The sequence below is a fragment of the Euphorbia lathyris genome, chromosome 6, assembly GCF_963576675.1.
Source record: "Euphorbia lathyris chromosome 6, ddEupLath1.1, whole genome shotgun sequence".
NCBI lineage: Eukaryota > Viridiplantae > Streptophyta > Magnoliopsida > Malpighiales > Euphorbiaceae > Euphorbia > Euphorbia lathyris.
In genome coordinates, this window is record NC_088915.1 from 50,166,322 (window position 1) to 50,173,779 (window position 7,458).

Here is a 7,458-nt window from a genome sequence, read left to right on the forward strand (position 1 = left end):
GATAAATTTCTAAAACAAAAGATAAAAGCTACTGAAGGGGTAAGATTCGATTCAATTGATGAAACAACCTAAGATGGGGATGCTCTTAATTGGATTCCATGTATAATGTGTTGGGATTCAGATGTATATCCGAAGGACGATTGACGGTAATCACTTAGTCAACTGCATAAATATGGTCAATCACTTGCAGTCGGTTGACGGCTTGATTAGGCATACAACCTAGGGCATGCAAAGCATTAGGTTCTGTGTGATTGAGGCCAAAGCCGTAGCCTAGCCACTGAACCACACTCCTAGTAGTCTCTAGCGAGGTCAGATCATGCTAATTCGGAAAGGTAGTCCCTTGGTCAGGTTACTACCCATCTGCGATCCTATATTTGTCAGATTCTAGGCATTAGGTTCAATTCTTCCAGGCTAGTTGATCATCATCGAATCTCACTCTAGCCACGATCCTATTCCTGATAAATATAGGACATTAAGCATGCACAATCAATTGGGAGTAATCCATACACTAAATCCCTAATCATACATGATCAACCAATCAATCTCATCCCCATCCCAGGCATGATGGGGATTAGTTCATAATCAAACTCACCAAACAATTTAAACACAATTCATCAACAAGAATCTCCATTAACTTGAATAAGTAAAGAGCAAGAGACAATTAAAGGAATTAGAAATATAAAACCCGATTTCGTCTGATTCTGATTACAAATGGGAGAGAATCTCCTCTTTCAATCTTCAAGAAGCTTAAAAAAACAATTACAATGGAAGCAAATCTAATGATAAAAGCTGATAAAAGGAAAGAAAGAAGGAAGGAAAAGTGAAAAGAGAACTAGAAACCCTAACAAAGAAGATGTAATGTTCTATTTATAGTCTAGGCTTTGTTAGGGGTAGTTTAGGCATTTTTTCCAGCCAAAATTCGTGTCTTGGAGGTGAGACCAGCGTCTCATCTCGTCGAGACAAGAGGTGTCTCGACGAGACGAAATGGTGTCTCGATGAGACACCACGCGATGGTTCCCTTTGGGAACCATCGGTCCGCCTCGTCTCGTCGAGACAGGCTGTGTCTCGACGAGACGAGGGCCTGTCTCGACGAGACAAGCACTGTCTCGGTGAGACAAACGCTGAGAGGTGACAATTCTGTCACGTCCGTGTCTAAAATTCTAATCTTCGATATAGATTATAATATAATTTTTATAGTGTTAATTAATTACGAATTTAAATATATTATCGGGTGTAATTTATTGTTTTTAAATGTAAATTAAGAGTTTGGAATAAGTTTAAAAGAAATTATAAATTAGAAGGATTTAATTGATATTTTATTATCAATATATGTTGATTTTTGAAATTACATTTGTATTTAATCCTCCACTAATTATGAATTGATATTTATGATGATGTTTAAAATAATAAATTTATAATAATAAATAAGTGCACCACACATTTCATATTACATGTCAATATTTTATTTACTCTAAATACACATGTCCATCATTTAACTGTATACAATACATGTGGCATTCATTTTTTAATTTTTAAAAATTCATGTAAACATCTATGTATATATATGTATAGAGATAGGGTGATATGATGGAGGATAGGGGGGCTGTCGTATTTTAAAGAAATAAAAGAAGGAAAAGAAATGGGATACAAAAAGATGAAAAACTAGAGAGGTTTAGGGAAAAACGTTTTTGGTTTCGATAATCGACGACGACATTTTGGGTTAGCTGATGATGACGTTTTTGGATTAGCTGTTAGCGGATCACACCGACACATTTTCGGTGACCGACGACGACATTTCGGTAACAGTATTTTAGATCAAGTTATTTTTAAAATGTTATAAGTATGATTTTGATTAAGTTTGGCTTCGCTAGTTTCGTCAAATTTTAATAAATAATATAACTTTTAGATTAAATAGTATAACTTTTAGATTAGATTGTCTTTGAGATTTATTAAAGTGAAATTCAGTATTATTAGACTTTAGAAGCGTAACGAATGTAAAAGTATAATCGGTCCAAATTAACTATATTGGTTCAGGGTTATACGTTAATATTCCATGACAAACAACAGTAGTCTGATAAAAGTATTCGGTTTAAAGTTTAGTTTTATATAATAATTAAGTGATTTTAAATTGTCGAGTTAAAGTTATAAATTAGAAGGATTAATACCGATATTTGTTTGAATATAAAAGCTAGGTACAATAATTTGAATATGAAGTTAGGACAAAGATACTCTTAACGTGGTTAAACGAGTCTAATAGTAATTCGGTTTAGAATTTTCGTTTCGGTGATCAAAAGTAGTCTGATAAGCATATTTACTTTTAACGATATTAAATTTTATCAATATAATATTTTGAGCTATTTAATTCTTGGAATTCGATTAAATTATGAATCGATGATTCTATACGAATTTTTAACAATTTTAGTTATATTAAAAGATTATTTGATTTTAACGATTGTGATTATTTTTGCGAAACTAGTTATTTGAAGACAAATGGTTTTTATGATTATGGAATGAATTGGACGTTTGATTGTGAAAAGAGATTTTAGCATATTGTGATTTTATGATTTTTATATCCATCTAGAGTGATCCGGATTGGTGGTTTATATTTGAAGACCATATTCAGTGAGGGACATGGCCTGTGTACACAGTGTAAAGATCTAGTCGGGTATTGGCAGCGAAGTGTGGGGTAAGACCAATACGGGATTAGGCAAGGTTAAAGAGACGTCTCGATTATGTGAAATATGTGGTTATGGATTGATACATAGGGGAGAAACTCTAGGATGGATATAAGGATATAAAGTTTTATGTTTTCGGTTATGAATTGATTATGATATAGTTTGATTAATTACGAGTTTGATTGATTACGAATTGGTTTGATAAAACATTTGCATGGTTACGAGTTGTTTTGATTTGCATAACGTGATTTTAAGATTTTTAAGTTTAAGTTTTATATTGTCGAACCGATAAAGTATTCGTGTATATTAAATAAATAATAAATAAATTTTAGACCGTCGGAATAAGCATTTTTGGTCTATTCCGAACTTAAGTTAAGTTAAGTTATTAGGAAATTAAATTAAGTTTTAACATGTTAAAAATTGATGAGTCGAATTCGTAGATCGGGATGCTAAGTATATTGTGAATAGTAGTAGCGATAAAATGAAGTCTATTAATCTCATCAGCGTGTAAATTAATTAAGAGAATAGTAGAACTACGTGGCTTTGATTCCCGGTTTAAATATTAAAAGATGTTCGGGATACGTAGGAAGCTTGATAGAATTATCAAGTTCAAGCCAAATAATTAATAAAACTTTAGGTAGTCCATAATGAATTTTTTATCTATTGGAAAATTATATTAGGAATTTAACGAGTTAAAATTGATGAGTTGAATTTAGAGATTGTTATCTATTAGAAAAGATGTTCTCCTTTCAGACTGTTAGGCGTACGTTGTCCTATTTTCCGTTCATACCCGATGCCGATTTGGGTCGGGTGTGACAAATTCTCTCCGGAAGTTATCTGTTCTGGTCCTTGGGCTTCCAGAATTTGCTCTAATGGCCCCCGAATTGTCCAGACATGCTCCAAATGGCACGAGTCTGGTTCGGAAATGCTCGAATAGTCCTAAAAACACCTAAAAATACAGAAAATGCCATAAATAATGGAAATTACTGATTTTAACCAAAAGAGAACAAAATGATTCTGAAATTGAATGGAAATAAAGCAAAAATGAACTAAAAGGGGTCTAAAAACACTATACAAATGAGAGCTATCACTTACCTTATGGATGGGCCTAAAAGGTTACGATGGACTCATCTCTCTCATCAATTAGTTCCACCCCCTCAACTTGTGGCGTCCGAAACATTTGATGTGAGGTTACAATAGGGAGAGCGGTGCGCAAAAGATGGCGTAGCTTGAGGGATATGTCCATAATTGTGCTGATTATAAACCAAGTTGTGTCAGTGCCACGTGTCGTTCTAAATGTCATCTTTTGTTGGTTCGTAATGATGAAGTGTGCTTAGTTTAGAGCATGCATCATTAAGAGGTAATAAACGATGGGCATGTCAAAGCGACATGTGGGTTGAATTGGCTTTGAATTGTAATAACACGTGTAACTCTTCGTCTTGCCGCCCATTTTTACTGTAAAAGAGAAAAAGCTTGTCCTTTAACACATTTTGCCAACTTGAAAACTCATGAGAGCGAAAAAGGAAAGTTCTTTGCTAGGGAAGTGTTAGACCATTGTTCATGGTGAAGGTATCGATCGAGCAAATTGTTGGTGTTCATTGCTTCAAGCCGTTGAGGTTAATTCCTTCTTGATCCCTGCTCTTTCGCAAAAAAAAAATTGGTTTTTGTATGTGGGCCTACTTTCGGGTGGTTTAGGATCATAGATCGCTGAGCATGCCTGGTGTTACAAGCTGGAAGCAAGTGGGGTTGTTGGGTGTTGTTCTTAAGGATCCAATTCTGGTGAAAACTGGTCGAATGAGACAGAGAAAAAGGAACATGTTGGTCCCTTGTGAGGTTAGATTAGTTTAGAACTTTTTTTTTTTCTGAAAATTGTGCGCAATGCACTTATATTAAACAAATGAAGATTACATTAAAGAGAAACAAAAACCCCCCAACCCATCCCATCCATGTGATTCGAACCCATGACCTCTACAGTCACAGTTAAGCTCTCAACCAACATGCTAAGAGCTTCACCACAATAATAGACAGAACTTAAGTAAAGTACATTCCTTTACAACAACACTCAGCTATCTATCTCTTGCATATAACCGGAGCAATAAGCTTATGATTTACAATAAAAATTGGTTCTGATATAGAAATCAGTTGAACAATTCTCTCTCTATTGAATTTACACAAATATGAAAATGAATGTGTATTAGCAATTTGCTCTAGCTTTTCACTTAAAGATTTTTATCTCTTTTTCACATAAAGATCAGTTATGGAAATGAACTCTTGAGTTGGCTTTTATAGTGGAGCATTTGGAGAAGATCATTTGAAATTCAAAGGAGACGTTGGAGGGAAAGCCTCTTATGTCTTCTGATGTTTTTCTGACCATTATGCCAAATTATTCATAAGGGAAAACTTGCCATTGACGAAATCAAGCTTCGGTCGATCATTGAACCGCAAGTCAATGATCACCTTTTGACTTCTGGTGTTGCAGACTTCCAGTCTGAATCTTTCCTTAATTGGTTTATAGAGAGAGATGTTTGATATGGTCTTCTGTCTTTTTGCTTCTTTTGGAATGCCTTGAGTTGACTGGTTGTCAATGGGCTTTTGGCACTGGTTCTAGATTTTGGGTTTTGGGCCAAACTTAAGACTTGCACCTTTAATTCTTTTAAGGCCTTTTAAGTTGTCTTTGATTTTATGCTTAAACTACTTAATTCGATTCTGAAATTAAATATTTTGGGGATCTAATTCCTTAATTGTTATTTTTTTCATAATAAAGAACTCTATGGAAATTGTGTTTCGACAATGCCCCCCTGAAGGTGACAAAAAATTCCAGAGAAGGAATATATTTCACTCACTCCCCTAAAATTGATGAACTTACTCTGCTTCTAGATACTCCTCTATAAGGGTTGAGCTACTGAATTTTGCTAACGTTGAAAACACTCAGAAGGGTTAAAAACGTTCAATAGCAAAAATTGTCTTAGAGCTAAAAAAAATAACGAATTAGTATCAAAGGCATACTTACATCATAGATGGAAGTGATAAATAGAGTTTGATGTACGTCAGTGTTTAAACATTTTTTGAATTAGTCTAAGTTAATTATCAAAGCAAGACAATAAAGTTATAAGATATTTAGAAAAAGGATATTGAATTACACACAAGTAAGTATAGAGTTAGTTCATAATCAGAAGTATTTTATTGAACAACATATTGTATTGAATATCAGAAGTGAACAACAGAAGCAAACATATAATATTAAGCTAAGCTTATCTACCTATTACAACATCTTATAACCTACTTAGACTACTACGGAGATCTGATGTTAAATCTAGGTGGGTTATGGTTCTTAGGTGTGCTCAAAAGGGGTGCATCTAGTTGTCTCCAATTCTTTCTCCCCCTAAATTAGCATACATAAATATGTCAATTTCATGTTAAAATATATATTAATTATATTATTTTGGAAAGATTTCATGTTGGTATTTGTTGTTTGTGTACAAGGTGTTAATTATTTGGAAAAATCCAAATATGAGCAAAAATGGAGTAGAAATGGGTGAGAAATCAAGCTTTCAGTGAAAATCACGTACGAGAATCAAAAGTCACGTTAGAGAAATCGAAGCACATAATCAAAAGAGGAAAAGAATAGTTTCTGTCACTATAGAGATTCTGAAAATCTCTATAGCGACATGCGTAGGAGCAGCCATGCGCCTCTCCTTCCCTCATTCCTTCCTCTTCCCCGTGTCGCGTACGAGATTCTTGAAATCTCTACAGGGACAGCAAGCATTTATGCATATTTAACACATTTATTTCTCCAAGCGACGCATCCTTTCATCCGGATAGAGGCAACTCTTCATCAACGGACATGTCTCTTCAGCACACCTCTTGGAAAATTATAAATAGAGGAGGAATTCAGAGTTTCAAAGTGGTTGTAATTAGAAACTTGTTACACAAACAAAGTTACAAGTTGTGCAAATAGTTAGAGATACAATGTATAGATTTCATTATTTACATTAGAGTTTACTTAAGTCGAGTTTATACTCTGTAGATCACCGAGGGGTGCTATTTCAAGGATTCAACGAGAAGAACCAGTGTTGGGGGCGACCCACGGTTTGAGAAACCTACGAAGTTGAGTAAAAGATTGACAACCTGGAACTCTTCCTAGTCAAATGTCATTCAAACTTCTTCTTATTCTCTGTTAACTTGAGATGTTTTCAACTCAAACTAATGAATATCTTTTAATTCAATTCCATCTTTACTGTTGTTTCATTCTAAAATTTGATCTGTCAAGCGACATTCTTTAAGAAGTTCTAACAGGTGTTTCATGCAAAGTATTTATAAAGATCTTGGTATTTTTCATGATAACTTGTTGGACACTTAAGCAAATTCGGATTTATATTTGGTCATTACGAGAGGTCGATTAATCGGATATAAACACCGAATTTGATTAAGGTTTTCAATCAAGGCCAAAGGGAAAGATTGATTACAGTTCAATGCTTTTAAATTGAGTAAATTGATAATTTGTTATATCTTTCTAAACAAATCAAAGTTATAAGTTGTGTTTTCGCTTAGTATAAATAAGCCTTGAAATGAACTTTAATCTAAATATAATTTCTATAAATTGTAATCTTAACTATAACCATAATTAGAGTTAGAAACCATTTAAACCATTAACAATTTCCAATAAACCTTGAAAAAATGAATTTAATCTAAACAATAATTTTTAATCAAATTATCAGACGTTCTCTGTGGGATCGATATCTTTTATTACTACAAGCGAAACAATGCACTTGTGGAATTCGGC